Source organism: Octodon degus, unplaced genomic scaffold (assembly GCF_000260255.1).
Source record: "Octodon degus isolate 3935 unplaced genomic scaffold, OctDeg1.0 scaffold00002, whole genome shotgun sequence".
Lineage (NCBI taxonomy): Eukaryota > Metazoa > Chordata > Mammalia > Rodentia > Octodontidae > Octodon > Octodon degus.
In genome coordinates, this window is record NW_004524578.1 from 11,273,846 (window position 1) to 11,291,026 (window position 17,181).

General features: G+C 38.4%; 1 pseudogene; it reads left to right on the top strand.

The window, feature by feature from the left end:
- Nucleotides 1-5,700: 5,700 nt before the first annotated feature.
- On the top strand, nucleotides 5,701-16,912 carry LOC101575481 (annotated as a pseudogene).
- The last annotated feature ends 269 nt before the right edge of the window (nucleotides 16,913-17,181 follow it).

A 17,181-nucleotide genomic window follows, 5' to 3' on the forward strand; every position in this document is an offset into this window, starting at 1 on the left:
AAAGATATTCATCATTTTCTTTATTTTTTAAAAAAAGAAAACCAAAAGTACCCTTTAGTGATTCTGCCATCCTTTTGCTCTTTTCTACAACATAACTCAAAACTCTGTCTCTACTTTCCATTTTTAATTTCTTCACCTCATTCTATCTTGATCTTATTCCATAGTGAATTTTGCTTCAAATCTTCTAGTGAAGGTGTCTCCCTAAAACAAACAACATGAAATATAATACATAGAGAGGTGATATTTGCTCCTCAGCATAGTGATTGAAATGCTAACCTATCAAGACATTCCCAAACTTATGTTCTACCAGCTATCCCAACATTTCTTAGGTCAGCCCAATTAGCACCCAAAATTAATTAGGACAGTGACCAGCACAGATCACTGGAGGGTTTCTGCTCCCTGTGGCTCCCCCACATGTACCCTTTATGGCAACAAGCACTCTTGCTATTTTCAGAACAGTCTAAAAGAAATATGTTTTTTTTTTTTTTAATGTTGTTACAGGATATGAGACACATGTCACTTTAGACACTTCATAACCCAAAGCAGAGCTCTTGGTTTTATCTAGCTTCAAAAGGTACAGGTAAGTGATACCGGGAAAATCAGATCATCTGACAACAGCCCCATTGACCAAGTCTCTGGTCAAGGACAGAGACTTCTGTTTTCATGACTTGACTCTGGAGGCTAGAACATTGCTTGGTACATACACATGCAATTTGTTGACATATATTATATATTACTCTATTATATGTATCATACATGATATTCTATATTACATTTTATATTATATATTGTTATATTTCCTATTATATATTATTATATGCATAGCTTTTAATGGTATAACAAAACTCTAAAAGGTAACAAGGCTAGATAAGTCCGGATAGGTGCATAAACCCCACTCACCACTGCATATTCTTTCTTGTTTGATATTTGATTCAGCCAACTATTTTACTGATTGAGGAAGTTATTTAAATAAAAAGCAAGGTCTACAAACTTGCCAGTCTTCTGATGTTTAAAGACCACCCTGTCTTTGTTAGACTAGATATGGCTTCACCTTGTTTATTTGCATTTTCTCAAGCCCCTACTATCTTCTAGATCTTTCTGTCCATATTCCTCATAAGTCTCCAGCTACCCCTGCTGCATTTTCTCTGCTGCCACAGTAACCACCTTGCAAAGTGTCTTGGCAGGGACAGCATCAGAGCTTTTGCTGTTTAATAGTTAATTGAGATTACTCTTCCATATCTACCCTCTCCTGGAGACTGCCGCAAGTGGGTCAAAAGCCCACCAACTTGTCCATCTGATTCACCTGAAAGGTTTATTTCCACAAAATGCCACATGGCTTAGAAAATTGAAACATTTCCATACAGTTCCTACTTGGAAAACTAAAAGAGAAAAAAGAAGGAAAAAAACACTAGTTGAGTCCTTAATATATGTTGGAAGCTTGTCTAGGAATTTCTTTTTTTGGCAGAGCCAGGGATTGAACTCAGGCCCTTATACTTGCCAGGAAAGCACTTATTCCACTGAGCCATCTCCCCAACCCTTGTTTAGGAATTTTTGTCTGAGCCATTTCATGTCACTGTGATGTCAGCCCTCTTTCTGCTCCTGCAAGGACCCCTGACACACCCAGAGAAACTCCAGACTCTTCAGGATTGATTTTCAGGGACATACTTTGAAAGGTCTTTGCTAATATCTCTAGATTGATTTGTTTTTCTTCTATTTCAAACAATCTCTATTTAGCCCTTAATTAGTTTCTTAACATAATTTGTTTATATTTCTTTTACTGCTTTATGTATCTTTGAAGTAGGAATGTCCATTATTACTTGGAGCTCACTTTTGCCTATATCAGTGACATCCTCAGGGAGCCATGGAACTTTTATGAATCAATAAGCAATTAATTATTCAATATTTGTCTACTTTTGATATTAACAAATCAGAGAGACTCCCATGAGACTCTCTTTGTAGAATTAAACATTAAGCTAACAGGCTTCACTTCCATGAAAAATGTCTTTCGTATCTGAGCTTGGAGTGGAGCTAAAATATACATGTCAAAATAAAGCAGACTATGAAAATGTAGAGTTTGGTTTCCAACATCTCCCAGGAAACAAAAGTGTCTCTCGGACCAGCACCCCGCAGTAAGAGTAGGCTACAATTATGGTCTCTACAGAGGTGCAAAATGTAACTGATAAGCAGAACCTTTCCATAGGGTAAAGTAGAATGGTCAAGAACATGAGAAGGAATTTTGTCAGAACACTCCAGCGTATCCATAAGTCAACAAAATAGATGACACATTGCGCAGAATAATTCAGTGCCTCTGTGTGTGTGTGTGTGTGTGTGTGTGTGTGTGTGTATCTTTCTCTCTCTCTCCTGTAACATAGAATATTATTCTCCTTAGCATGCTACATGATATTGAATACTCTTAGTATTCTAGGTGACATCAAGGGACAACAGAAGAAGAGAGGGAGAGGGACATTCACATACAACACACACACACACACACACACACACACATATTTTCTCAATATCCTTAGGTTGAAGGAAAAGAAGATTCACTTGATCATTGAAAGCATACAGAAACTCAGGCAGGGAAAATTTAAACATGCACAAAAGGTCACTATCTTGGATAAGGAAAGCTCTCAATTCTGAAGTACACGCTTCAAGAAAGGTCAGATCTTAAATTTTCACTGAAACAAATTCTCACTATTTTCTGTAACTAACTACATTCCAGGTATAGGAAATAACATGATGCATAAGAAGATTTTGATGTAGAAATTCTAAATTGGGGCCAGCCAGATAGCTCAGAGGACTAAAGCATCTGCTTAAGCAGAGTGCAGCCGCCAGGGTTCCATCTTCCACGTGCCTTGCTGGCCCCGCCCCCGGGGAACCCTGAAAAGGCAGTTGAGACTGGGTGCGATTGCAAGCGCCTGTAATCCCCATGCTGGGGAGGCTGAAAACAGGAGAATCACTATGAGTCTGATCTACGTAGTGAGACCCTGTAGACCCTGAAGACCCTGTCCTAAATACGTAAGGAAAAAAAAAAAAATGAAATTCTAAATTGACAACAATACTAAAAACCTTTCTTGGAAAGCAAATGATAGCTCTTATTCACCCCCCCAAAAATGAAAACTCACAGTCATAAATAAAATTGCATGTTTAGAGCAGCTTTGTCCTCAATCGTTAAGACTCAGAAACAAAGCTGGTGGGATAGCTCAGTGTGCTAAGTGCCTACTTAGCCAAGCACAGGCACAGGAGTCTGATGTCAGGTACCACATGCCACACCAGTCCCGCCCACCCCTCTCCAGTCATGTTGAACTAGTGACTAAACCAGGGCATGGTGGTGCAGGCCTGTAATCCCAGTGATGGGAAGGCTGAAAACAGGAGGATCAGTAAAATCCAGAGCTTCATAGTGAGATCCTGTACCAAATACATTTAAAAAAACAAAACAAAACAAAAAAAACCTCAGAAACAACAAAGATGTCCGGTCAAAATCGAACTGATTAATAGACCATTCTGCTCACAGACAATGGGATATTACTCAGAACTAAAAAGACATGAGATAACAAACTGTATAAAGTTGGAAAAAAAATGAAATATCTGCTACAAAGTGATGGAAAACAATCTGAAAAGATTACATACTGTATGATCCCCAGTATATGAAATTGTAGAAAAAAAAAGTGAAACTATGGGGAATGGTTTTCAAAATCATGGTTGATATGGACTGGGGGTAGTTAGAAATAAATGAGTAGTTAGAAATAAATAAAACACAGATGATGTTTTAAGGAGATTAAATTATTCTGTATGATAATGATGCATGTATGTCATTAAACATTTACCCAAGCCCATAGGATGGATAATACCAAGCGGGAACCTCGGCATAAGATATGGACCTTGGTTAATTGTGGAACAGCAGCGAGGCTTTATCCACTGTATCAAGTGTGTCAGGCAGAAGATGTGGATGTTGTAGGAGGCTGTGCATATGCCCATATGCATGGAGAGGGAGGGTCTGTGGAGAGTCTGCTCTTGCTGCTCAACTATATTAGAAACTGCTTAATCTTTTAACAAAGTCTGCTAAAACTTCAAACAATAATCCATGCTTCTGAAACTTTTCTAGGCATTTCAAAAACAAATCTTGAGCAATCATGCATTAGGAAAAATGAATTTTCTTTCTTTTAGGAAATGGTCCTGGTAGGACCAGGCAATAAAAGATTATATAGCCAAGCATGTATAGGAAAAAACATTAGAGGCTGGGGTGTTAACTAGAAAATATTATATTATATTATATTATAGTGTTGTAATGCTTATAATGTTTTCCAACATTTTTATTTTATAATTTATTGTGATTTCTTTTTTTATCCTAAACAAATCTTCATTTTGGTTTATATTGGCATTACACAAAAGTCAAAATGAATCTATATTTAGTAGATCATTTGCATAGAGCTTGATTTTTCCTAATCAACACTCCAAAGATATGAATGTACATAGGGGTTTGAATGATTCTTTTTAAAGATCATATGGTAGGAACAGATGGCCATGTACCCTCCACTAGGAGAATCTATCATGAGAAAATAACTTACCTGAGCTGTCTTCATTCCTGATTTTGACTGTGAATTCCCAACAGGATTTACAGCCAACCATTCAGGCCATGACATCTCCCACCCTGATGCTAATGCTGTTGGTTCTTTCTCTATAATTACTGTTATGTCCTATATCAGTCAGGGTTTTACTAGAGGAACAGATATAACACAAGATGTACAAATTCATAAGAAATTGCAAGATGACTTATGACGTCAGTCAGAGTTAGATGAGGAAGTGTGCAGAGGGTATCTGTACCCTGGAGACTGAAGGATTTAGTCCAAGGTCTGGAGCTCACTGCAGTGTTCTACGCAAGTTCGTATCAGGAGGCTGATGGGTCTGTGAAGGAAAGATGATGAGTCTACACCAGAAGGTGAAGGATGCAAGGCAGAAGTCAAAGATTCTGCGTTAGAAGCCAGGAGAAAACATCCAAGCTGACAGTGAAGATCAGAACTCCTCTGAAGCAATGGAATTCTCCATTCTTCCTCAGTTTCCTTTTATATCTTTTAAATGATGAACCACCCTAGGGTGTTTCCTCTACACCCTAGGGTGTGGAATTGCTGAGCTGATTTAGTTAAGCTTCTAAACTTCTCAAGTTGATACAATCAATCAACTACTATAATCCACCCCATGTCAACTTGGCAACTAGACATATTTCTTTAAACTAGTCTCCATATACAAAGATATGCATATAATTGTGCCTAACATGTTATAACTATCCTGTGTACAAACAGAAATGCACAAATCCCTTACCAAAATACTAGGTAAGTGTTCTTTGCTTGATGCTTATGCTTAATCATTTCATAACTTCAATATTAACACAGGTTTAATAATTTGTAAGAATAGGTATTAAGTCTACCAATATTATACCATAACAGAACCATATATGGGTAAAATAGTACAATTGTAATACTCTTTTCTGTAGCTCATCATGTGGTCATAGCTGGTATCTATCCACTACCCATTCTGTATACCCTTGGCCTTCAGCAAAAAACCTCAGCGGGTTTTGGTTCTTTCCCTGGTGGAGTGACCCATATCTTCATTACTCTGAACCATTTGTCATTGTGTCTGTATTAGGTTGTTAGGGAAGGGTATGTTTTCTAGATCATCCAAATATGGAGGGTTAGGGTTAACATGACAGATCCACTCCAGCATCCCCATTTCCCTGAGCCTCTGAATCCTCTCATCAAGGGTAAACCATGGAATATCAGGCATCTCTAACTCACTTACAATGGACCATCTTTTGAGCCAGACTTCTGTAAATCAGCCAAATAGACTATTAACACCTTTTTTCACTCCATGAGCTGCAACATTAAATTCAGAACCCCTACTTAATGGGCCCATATTAACAAACTCAGCATGGTCCAGGTGTATGTTTTTGCCACCTTTACCTCACACTCGTAAAATCCATTCCCATGGATGCTCATTAGGCCTCTGCTTATAAGAGTTAGAAAACTAAAGAAATTCTTTGGGAGAATAATGGATGTCCTCATAGATCACATTAGGTACCTCATCTTTAGGCTTCCTATGTGATTTAAGCCTGGTTATTGGCCTAGAGGCAAATAAGGGTGGGTCCTGAGGAGTCTCAGCATTATCCTGTTTGGTCAACACAGGATTAGTTTCTCCAGATACATTAGGAGACACTAACACCACAGGAGGTAGAAGCAGCGCTGCCTCTGCCACCGTGGGTGGGGAAATCTCTACCTCTGGCAAGATAATCTCATTAGCATCTAGAAGTTCAACATCCTCAGCCTCCTCAGGATCCCCCCACGTAGTTTCATCCCATTTTATAGGATCCAATTCTTTTCAGATCTTTGCTCTCTCTTTGCTTTAGATCATCTTTGAGGCTGAGTGCATGGAATTGCTTATCCTGCTTAGTTAAGTTTTTAGACTTCTCAAGTTGATACAGTCATTCAACCACTCTATGTCTCTTCCCTTTCAATCTCTTCACAAGCTTTGTTTCAAGCACTTTACCCCAAAGCCTTGACTTCACCATTCTAAATGTAGAGAGTTTGAGTCTACTTTGTTCCAGTAATAGGCCTTAGTAATACTGCAATACCTGGTCCACAGTCCAGAGAAAGAAGAAGATACATGTGTTTAAATGACGGTGACTACTACATTCCCATTATTCCAATTTCTTTGGTAACTTGAACTAAGTGATGTTTATTATGGTGACAATGGGGCTGCATTAATCAATGTTCTCCATAAGAAGTTATAGAGAGCCCTCTATGGTCCTTGTCTTCCTTCAGGAAGTTTGTATTTATAATCCTAAGGATATGTTAATTCCAATCTATTACATGCAGTGCAACTGACAGAGAGAATAAACACACTAAAGCATATTCGTAGTTATGGGCAGTGAAGGAGTCCTAAGTCCAGCCATGATGATGGCCCTCCAGAACAAAGGCCTTGATCCAAGGCTGAACCCAGATTTTATTCATTTATGAAGGAAGCAGTGGCTTGAGGATGAGTAAATGAGAATTGCAGGAAGGAGGTGAGTGTCATGAGCTGGGCTAGTTAGGAGAGTTGCATTTCCTTTGTGATAGGCAAAAAGAGTAACCTGTGTTACACAATTGAGACGGTATCCAATGTCTTGGCATTGGTGCTTCAGCTCTGATGTGTACTCTTTCAAGTCCCGGGAAATCATAGCATCTATCTCAAGGTTCCTTCTCAGCTGACAGTGTGGAACATTGGCTCTTTGTCCAGTCTTGACCAGGCTCACACTAGGGAGCAGCAGGTGGGGGTTCTGGGGAAACACACCTGTGATCTTCAGAGTCTACCAACAGCACCTCAACTGGACTGATATGCATTGCTTAATGCCCATTGAAGGGATAAAGAAAAGTTCTAGCCAGCTCTGGACATATTAGTACATGGAAGTAGGGTCTGGCTCAGTCAAAATGGAGAGAACTGTTCCTCTTTCAAGGAGAATCACCCAGGAGGTGCTCCACAAAAAGCAGTGACATAAGTGTCTTAGTTACTTTTCTCATACCTGTGACAAAATACCCAAAATCCAAAGCTAATGCAGGGAAACCTTATTTACTTCACAGTTTGTGCAGGTTTCGGTCTATACTTGGCTGGCCCATGGCAAGGTGGCACAGCAGAGGGCAACACTTCATGGCAGACAGAATGCAGCAAAGCAGCAATCAGCCTTAACAGTGTCTTTCTGACTCTTTCATAATCTATCTAAGCTACAGAGATTATGGTGGTGCCAAACCAATCAGTGAATTGATACAGAAATCTTCCACCCTTAATCCCAGCATCCTTAATTACAGCACTGCAATATAAATTAATCAGATGCTCTAGAGTCAGAAAACCTCTGTGACCACGTGAGGCTGTCGGGAGACATCTAGATACAAACATAACAATAAGAAAGATTTATAATGAGTCATATCATGCAGGATTGCCTCATGTAGTTAGTTATAGAGGGCAAGAAGTCACAGGATCTAGTCAACAAATCCAAACCCAGATGAGTTTATGGAATACCTTCAGCAGGTGTCAGAAAGCCTAAAACCCAAAGGAGCTGATGATATAAATTCCAGTCTGAAACCCAGAAATTTCTGGACAAGAAATATTGACGTATCATCCTGAGTCTAAAGGCTGGGCAAAATGGAGAAAGAGAATGCTATATTAGCTCAGACAGTAGGCAATTCTCCTTTACGTGGGGTACAGCTAATCTTTTCACAGAATCGAGCCCTTCAACTGAATGGGTGAGAGTCACTCAGGAAAGACAATCTGCTCTCCTCAGGATGCCAGTTCAGACGTTGATCCCTCCAGCAGTAGCTGTAGCTATACCAGCCTTGATAAATGGATACTTATGTTGCTGAACCCATTCATAACCTTTCCTGGCAGCCACAGCCACTTGACAAGGGTGAGTAGGAAAAGAAATTGAATAGTAGCCATGGAAGGGCTCATCCTATCCACTGGATTATTAAGATCCTGTTCTGCTGAGTACACTCTTTGGTGAGCCTTCACATGGGGCACAAGTTATCTGTCTGCCTTCTTCCCCAAAATTGAGCCACTCCTTTTCTGATCAAGTTTCTTCCAGGTTCCCAACCATTCAGTCAACCATTGGTCACATTTCATAAGGCAATTTATAATCACACATCTGGCCATTTTTTCTCTTGAGCAAAATAAACAACCACATTCCAACTCCAGATACTGAAATCCATATTAGTCAGATTTTGTTTATATAAGAAAATATGATACAGCGGCTTAAACAGGAGAAAAATGTTTTCTTACATTTCTAGAAGCTGAAAGTTCAACGACAAGGCATCAGAACTGTCGGAGTATTATGGGGACCCCCTTTCGGGCTTTTTGTGTTCTGATATGGCCTTTTCTCAATGTTTATACCTGGGGCAGAGAAAAAACTCTTTATTCTTCTACAAGGCAAGTAATTCTATTAGAGTAGGATCCTACTTTTACCTTCTTCCTTCACCTCAAATACTCCTGAAAAGTCCTATCTGCAAGTCTCATTGGAGGTTAGGTAGACCCTTCCTGCCTCTATTGCAGCAGTCCAGACTCCTCCTCCTGATGATCAGGACCCCTCATCCCAGGTAGCCCAGTGACTCCCTTCTTTCTTTATTCAGTGCATGACCTTGGGGAGAACATTATTCAGTCAAAGTCAAAGCACCCAGTCCTAACTTTCCCTGATACCTTACAGTCAGCCAAGAGTTGACCACATAGTCCTCATTCCCTTTTCAAAGACTGGAGGGGCAAATGAAAGTGGGCTGGGACTTAGCAACAGAGACAGGGTCAGTCGCAGAGAGCCAGGAAGCAATAGGCTGGCTTTGCCAGGCTCTGGCCATCTAGGTAGAGTTGTCAAAGCCCCTTCAGAGCTCCAGGTAGAGCTGTCACTGCACAACTGAAGCCCCAGCCCCTTCTTCTCCTTTCTCTCTAGACTCCAGAGTTTAGATATGAGATCTGTGGCAACTAAGAAACCATGGGAGGAGAGAGAGGAGCCTGTAGGGGCCACATATTCTTCCAGTCCACAGTCAGAACCTGTCCTTTCATCTGATACCCATTCCCAATATAACAAATACCTTCTCAGCTAAAAGTAATAAATCTCATTTTGTTCTGGAATAGTTCTTTGGGATTTCTGCTTTTGGTTTTAGAAAACTCATATAAAGATAATTGAATCCACATGGCCCAGAGGGAAGGAGATAAAAAATAATTAGATAGGAGCTGATGTCTAACAGCCAGGCTAAAGATAGGAAAGGGGTTTTCTGTTTGGGCCAACAACTCTTTAGTTTGGTGAAAACACCAAAGAGTGAGCAATGATTCACTATTTCCTGTCTGTGTCTGTTTCCCAGCCTTTGTCTTGCCTTTATCTCAGAGGTGCGCGTCCTGTATTTCATTGCCTCCTGGATTCATCCTCACTTAGCAAATCCTTCATTCCAAGTGTTCACCATGTGAGGTTTAATAGAAATGCATACTCAATAAACAGAGCGGCAGGATGAGGATATCAAAATAAATATCTAATAGGTAAATTAGGGCAGTATATATGTACAGAATTATGTACATCTATGAACATGTATTTTAATCAGATAGTTCTTTTTATCATTCAATAAATTATACTCTATATAGCTGATTTTTATCACTTATAAATTTGAGTTGCCTTTGGATACTCATTAATATTAAGACCAATTCCTAACTTTTAATACCATTACAAAGTGATTAAGTATATGGTACCTGCGTTGTGACAGGTTGGATCCCAGAGTGTCACAGTCCAGCTGATCGCTGGACAATTTACTTAACCACACTAGGTCTAAGTTCTCTGATTTATGAAATAGATACCACAGTCATACTTAATTCATAAATCTCCTTTGAAGTCTAGAGATAACTTATATTTAGTAAGTATCATGGTAACTTAATGTAGCAAATGTTTCTTTTCTTTCTCTCTAGGGCAGTAAATATCACTCAAATTTTTTTTCTTTTTCTTTTTCTTTCTTTTTCTTTTTTGTATTTTAAGGAAGGGTCTACAAGGTGTTCAGGGTCTGACTGAATAGATCAGACTCATAGTGATCTTCCTGTTTATAGCCTCCCAAGAGCTGAGATTACAGGCATGTGCCACCACGCCCAGTCTCAATCACTGTCTCAGCATGCCCCAGAGGCTGGGCCAGCACAGGATCAGGATCAAACCCCACCCCTTTGCAGGTACTTGAATCTGCTGAGCTACCTGGCCTGCCCACAAAATGTTTTCAATGATAGCAGAAATAATACTTTGACTCCTAAATCCTTACTCTGGGCATGGCCCTTTCCACACAAAGAAGGTCTATTAAAATTAAAAATGATTTTTCCTAGTTTGAGGATACAATTCACCAAATATAATCAGAAAAGAATGATTTTAGTAAATGATTAATTTCATAAAATAATTTTATAGAATCTCAAGAACTAGAATTAATGGTACGTGCTTAATCTAAGCAATGCAGCTAGCTCTGTTTTACTAGATCTTGGATTCTGTAACCAACTGCTTTAGATTCATGATGTGAAAGCAAGCATATTACTTATTGTTTCTACTGGAAGTTAAATATGGCAAGATTGACTAGATACGACAGACAGATTCCATTAAATTTAAAAGTATAAGTGACCTTGGCTCTTCCAATGGAAAATCTTTATAATTTTAATTGTGGATGATATTGTCATCACCTGTAGTTGAAAAGGATGTAAACTCATTGACAGGTTCATCATTTTAAGAGCTATAAACTGGTGTGCTGGTGCATTGAAATATGTATTTCAGAAGGACTTCCCCAAAATAAACTTCTGTATTTAAATCACTCAAATAACTCTCTATAGTTTGCTAAATGTCATGGTCTCAACTGGCAAAGTAAAGGAAAGATTGTAGTGAGACTGAGATACTTCGCTCATATGATCATAGTTGAGTCTTAAGTCTTACCAATATCTTTGGGTGATTTTAAAGAACTCCTAAAAAATACAGTCTGGTAGAAAAATAAGGATAGTAGGTCAGAAGAGAAATCTGAATAGGTCAAAGAGACAGGCTATTATTAATACTTAAACCTAAAAACTGGAGCTCATAGATTTGGGGAGCTAAAGAAGCAGAGAACTCATTTCTGAAAGAAGAGTAAGTTAGAATGAAAATCAAATGTGTTGCTGTCTGAGGGTCGCTCTGATGTTACAGCTGATTCTCAGTGTGTCTAATGAAGCTGAATAGAAAGTGAGATCAGCTTATATACATGTTATCCTTTGAAGGACAGACACACCATGCCCATGCCCTCACCAGGAATTATGGTCTCCATATGTAGCTTAACTACAAACATCAAGACATGACCATAGGCAAAAGAAAAGCAATTATATGTATTGTCAATAACCTCTCCCTCTATCTATACTTCAGAAACTATGGTTTGCATATACATGGCACAGTTAGACATGAAATCTGAATTATATTTATTAAATAGAGGAAGAAAAGTAATAGATGGCAAGCATGCTTCGGATACCAATACATAGGCCATTGTTTTTGTGGTGTAAATTATTTTTTTTTGTTGTTGTTGTGGATGGAGAGCACACACTAAATTATTTGTAGAAAAACATAGTATTTAAAACTATATGTATAAAATATGTACAAGTCAAATTCTTTTTAAAAGATTTTGAAAATATTTTTTATGTTTGTCTGCTTTCCTTTATACTAGATGCAGAAACCTATGGGAAGGAGACGGAGGGAAGGTAACTTCTGAAAGAACAAAGAATGTTGTGATCTTGACTGGGATGGGCTAGGGAGGGGTTTTCTGATTTGATGTGTGAAAGTTTACAGGAAAAACACAACAGTCATATAAGCCCACCACTGAGTGATATTCCCATCTCTATGAAACAAGGAAATGAGCACTCATGCAAAAATTTGTGTTAATTGATTATGCTCATATAGAACAGGATAAAAACTGAAATTACTTTGAAAACTAATTTTTACAACAGGCAAGGGACTGAATATCTAGCTGTTCATTTTCTACAGAGATTGATAAAATTTTTCTGCTTAGGTAAAATTATCCTTTTATCCCAAAATGATTCTTTTCCTTATTTCTAAAAAAAAAAACCCAAGAACCCTTAAGAAGCCAAGAAAAGAAAAGAACCCCCTTTTTTGGTCATTTTTATCTTTATTAAGTGAATAAAAAGTATTTTAAAAATTGGAAATGATACAGAATTTCAATAAACAAAATGATAGGAATTCAACAATGGTTGTTACATTGCATGTTGTGGTCTTCAAATTAGTTAATAATACCAGATATAAGCATGAAACATTGGTCAAAAATGATAAAAAAAAATTTAAAAGGAGAGAGAAAAAAATTTAAGCATTAACTACTTCTTTCAATGAGCCAGAAGAAATCAGCAGTACAATTATCCAATGCTTTACTATGTATACACATATATATTTTTTTGCGCTTGCTTTTTTCTTTCTTTTCTCCTTTTCCATACTCCAGTTAGTCCTTCCTTTGAATAGCTTTTATCATGTCCATCAACTGAAGAATTGTATAAAAATATCACAACGCAGTATTGATCACCTATAAAAACTAAACCTGAGGCTTTTATAGGTAAATGGATGCAACTAGAGACCACACTTATAAGTGAAATAAATCAGACCTGCATGTGCAAACATCATGTTGTCTCACTAATGTAAGAACCTGAAAGAGTAAATAAAATCTGAAAGGTACAAAAGATACAGTAAAAGAGAAAGATGCTACTCTTTTTATAAGATGAACCAAAGGGGGAGAGGGAAGCATGGGCCAATTTCTATTTTTCAGTGATTTTGGTTTTTTTTTAACTACAGAACTGTATACTATTTTAGAACTGTATATTTCTTTTCTTTTGTCAGTATGTGAACGTTTTCTGTACCACTACCTATACATTATTGCTGATTTAAGTTCATGCCAAGAACTATTCCTTGAGATAAATTAAAACCTGTATCTCTTCCTCTTAATCTCCACCTCTCAAATGGCTTTTTTATTTGAGATTCCTTCAAATAATTTTATTAAGAAACAAATAGCAATGAGACAGTTTCAAAACTGATTAGTAGGACAGCTTCAATAATTAATATGTTGCATATTACTTGGTGGTCATTCATTGCACAAGATGCAGACACGATATACTGTCCACAAACACTGTTAGAATAAATCTCTCTATTCATTGAATTAAGAGAATGTAGCTGTATATCTATCCTAACTATTTTGAATATACAGATACAAATTTTGGTTTATTTATATCCCCCTTTTTTGTTTAGCTTTGTCAGGGAAGGGTATTCCATTGTTATTTAAATATTGTAGGTACTTGAATTCAGCAAAATATTCCATATAGTCCAGTAGTCCATAATACTAGTGGGTCTTCCTTAAGAGTGGCAGTGTCAGACTTGAGCCTTTTACAGCTCAGCATATTAATATGGCTTTAAATTTTATACTTAGTTTTTATACTTTTCTGGTAGATGAGTAAGACCAAGATAAATCTAGACTTATATAGCAAGAAATGTAACTTTTGTATCTTATAAGATCAGTCAAATCCCCTCATGATTTATCCTGAAGCTCTGTACCGCAGTCTGCTCATCCTGAGAGAATGTTTTCTCTCCAGAATGAGACTCTCCTCAGGCACACTCTACATCATCATTCACTTTCCTCTGTGGCCCCACAATCTCCTTGATCAGAAAATTTGAGGCACAACTGAGTTACATGTTGTTACAGTACAGGTTCACCTATGTCCTGTGTCTTCACTGACCTTGAAAGGCTAGGGAAAAAATGTTGGCTGTCCTCAACACCCACTTTTGAAACTACAAGGAGGGCTGGCCAAATACCTCAGCTGATGAAAGCACCTGTTTGTGCAGAGTGCACTGGCCAGGTTCTCACTGATTGAGACTGGGCGTGGTGGCACCCACCTGTAATCCCAGCTCTTGGGAGGCTGAACACAGGTGGATCACTATAAGTCCAATTTACATAGTGAGACTCTGTAGACCCTGTAGACCCTATACTAAAATATAAAAGAGAGAGAGAGAGAGAGAGAGAGAGAGAGAGAGAGAGAGAGAGAGAGAAAACAAACACAAGGAAATCTTTGACTTCATTATTCTTTCATTTTTGCCCCACAAACTTGTTCCCCACTAGACACTCTGGATGTATAAATCTTGTCTTCTTCCTAAAAACAAAGGGTTCTTTCTAATGTGGTACTATTTTACTCTGTACATTTTTCCCCTTTGCCATTTCCTTTTCTTGGCATCCCAAATTCTGCATATCCAAATTCATTGATCGTAAATAAGTCCTCTTCCTTCCATAAGGTTTTGCCTCTATTTCTTGCCTCTAGCCTCTTTGCAGGGAGTTCTGCTGAAGGGTTCCCTGCTGGGCCTGCAGCCTGGGTCGAATGAGGATCCGCAGGCCCTGGTCCTCTCACTCACTCGCTGGACCTGCGCTCTGGGTCTATTCAGGATCCCACCGGGCCCGGGTCGTCTCACTCACTCACCGGGCCTGCACTCCAGTGGTCGTCTCACTCACGCAGGGCCTGCGTTTTGGGTCTGTTCAGGATCCCGGCCCCAGGTCGTCTCCTTGCCTCTATTTCTAAAGCCATGGTTCTGTGCACTGAGCTCCCACATGCTCCTCCTGGCACCTGTCAGCACAGAGTGAGGTTCTGTTCAGTGTGTGCCTCAAGCTGAACCCCTTTTCAGACCAATCACTGACTGAAGAAAAGCATTGCACTACGAAGCTAAGTTCAAACACAATGATAAAAGTATAAATAGATAAGCAACTAGTAAAAATAAATAGAGCAGAGTCATCCCTGGCTGCAGCCAGTAAGGGAGACAGAATTCATGAATTTAGCTTATGCTAGTTATAAAACAGTACAATATCCTTGGAGGAAAATGTCAGTATCCAAAATTTTCCCAGTACATTAATTAGAGTGTCTAAAATTGAAATAAAAATTAGTAGATTTGTAAATAGCATAAGTCATAGTTAATCTTATTTAGGAAAAAAATCCTGTCAATATAAATTATTGTTGTTTCAGAAATATTAAATTTATCAAAGACTTCAAAATAGATGCTTTGTATCCAGTAAATTAAAAGAAAAGTTACAGAATGAAATGTGAAAACACAGATTTTATATCTAGGTAATCTCAACTAAAAAGATACGAAGAAAAATAATCAAATTGAAATGTAGGTTACATAAATCAATGTTAAGTTTGCAACATAAGGTTATAAGCAACAATAATTTAAATACTGTATGAATTATTGGGTTTATAAATTCACCCATACATATGACACCACATGTGAAAGCAGTAACACAATGGCATGCCAAATAGCTCAGTGGATTCAAGTGCCTGCAAGCAGGCGCAGGGACTTGGGGTTCAGCCCCCAGGCCTGCCATGCTGGTTCCGCCCCCGGGGTGTGCTGAGATGGCAATTGAGACTGGGCATGGTGGCGCACGCCTGTAATCTCAGCTCTTGGGAGGCTGTAAACAGGTGGATCACTACAAGTCTGATCTAGTAGTGAGACCCTGAACCCCCTGTAGACCCTTCCCTAGAATACAGAAAAGAAAGAAAGAAAGCAGTAACACAAATTAGAGTAGAAAAAAAAGGATGTCGCTATACAAATTTTGTACAGTTTGTTAAAATGTATATGAAAATTTTGATGATGATAATGGAGAACTTAGTAGACATAATCTAGCAAAAAGGTTTGATGTAGAAGAACAAAGATTTAGCACTTAAAATATATTGATCATTAAAAATGACCAAATCTAAAGGACACAGATAAAATGAAAATATATGAGGCTTTAAAACTGCACAGAAGAACATGCACCATAATATATGTATTATGGTATATAATTGATGTGATATATATCTATCTATATATATATAGATAGATAGATAGATAGACATATATTATGTTATATACATTATTATTCGTAGAAGAAAAGGAAGAGAAAATATTTTGAATAAATGATGACTGAGGTCTCTTTCCGGCGTCCAATATGTCGAAGCGAGACGTGGTGGATCCTCCAGTGTGAAATTCCAGATCTTCTTGGGTCTTCCGGTGGAAGCCGTGATCAACTGTGTGGACAACACAGGAGCCAAAAATCTGTATATCATGTCTGTGAAGGGGATCAAAGGGCGCTGGAACAGACTTCCCACTGCCGGTGTAGGTGGCATGATGATGGCCACAGTCAAGAAAAGCAAGCCAGAGCTCAGGAAGAAGGTGCATCCTCAGTAGCAATCCAACAGCAGAAGTCGTACCAGAGAAAATATGTATTTCGAAGACAACGCCGGGGTCATAGTGAGCAACAAAGGTGAGACGAAGGGTTCTGCCATCACAGGGCTGGTGACCAATGAACGTGCAGGCCTGTGGCCAACTATTGCATCCAATGCAGGCAGCATTGCGTGAGCTGCGTATGTCTATAAAAAATGAACAGCTGTTGGCAGGTGTCTGCTCCCACCAAAAATAATAACAATCATGATAATAATAAATAATGACTCAAATATGTTGAAATTTGATGAAAATTACTAATCTACAAATATAGAAACTCCCCCAACTCCTAAGTAATATAAACTCAAAAAGTAAATCAACAATAACATCAACAAAAGCAAATTAAAACAATCCAGGTAGCAAAGGAAGAAATAATATTGTCTTGTTAAAAGAGGATTATCCTAAAT